Below are 938 nucleotides of genomic sequence, written 5' to 3'. Positions count from 1 at the left end.
AAATCTCAAAAGCTTCATCCACACAAAACTCAACAAGAACTCATGAGATAAGTTAGTATAAACCAATGCAAAAACCTTATCATTCTATACTGTAGCAAATCACTAAAATTATTATTCAACATTGCATGCTAAATGCCTCTGCATATTTAATACTCCTATCCTCAAATAGAATCATTAAACAAGCAAACATATGCAAACATAACAGCAATCTGCCAAAACAGTACAATCTGTAAATAATGCAAGAGTATCAATACTTATTCAACTCCAAACATTATGAAAATTTGACACACTGTAGACAATTTATCAGAGCTTATTTTTCAAAAAGTTTCAACATTTTATCACATTCTTACTTTTATTGGGAATTTTTGCAACATCGATAAACTTTCTGTTTTCAAAACAGCAACGTGTAGACTTGCAAAATAAGAATGGCAAAGGCTATCAATGCCACTTTTATTGAAATAAAAGATGAAAAAATTTATTCTAAATAACATCAATCAAATCCTGACAAAATAAATTGACGCTCCAAGCAAAACACATATCATGTGACGAATGAAAACATAGCTCCAAGTGAGGTTACCGATAATGTTGGAGAAGAAAGAGGGGATGCCTTCCGGGGCATCCCCAAGCTTAGTTGCTTGGATATTCCTTGAATATAACCTTGTGGTGCCTTCTGCATCCCCAATCTTAGGGTCTTGTCACTCCTTATTCTCGTCATATCGACATCTCACCCAAAACTTGAAAACTTCAATCACACAAAACTTAACGGAACTTCGTGAGATAGGTTAGTATGATACAGAGCAAACCATTTCACTTTGGTACTGCCAAAGACAAGATTCATAGTTGTTCCCACACAATGACTACTGTAGCATATCATTTCTACAATTTATATTGAGCAATATAAGCCATAGAAACTAGAAAACAAGCAAACTATGCATTGA

This window comes from Aegilops tauschii, chromosome 6 (genome assembly GCF_002575655.3).
Source record: "Aegilops tauschii subsp. strangulata cultivar AL8/78 chromosome 6, Aet v6.0, whole genome shotgun sequence".
Classification (NCBI taxonomy): Eukaryota; Viridiplantae; Streptophyta; class Magnoliopsida; order Poales; family Poaceae; genus Aegilops; species Aegilops tauschii.
Note: the sequence above shows the minus strand (reverse complement) of the source record.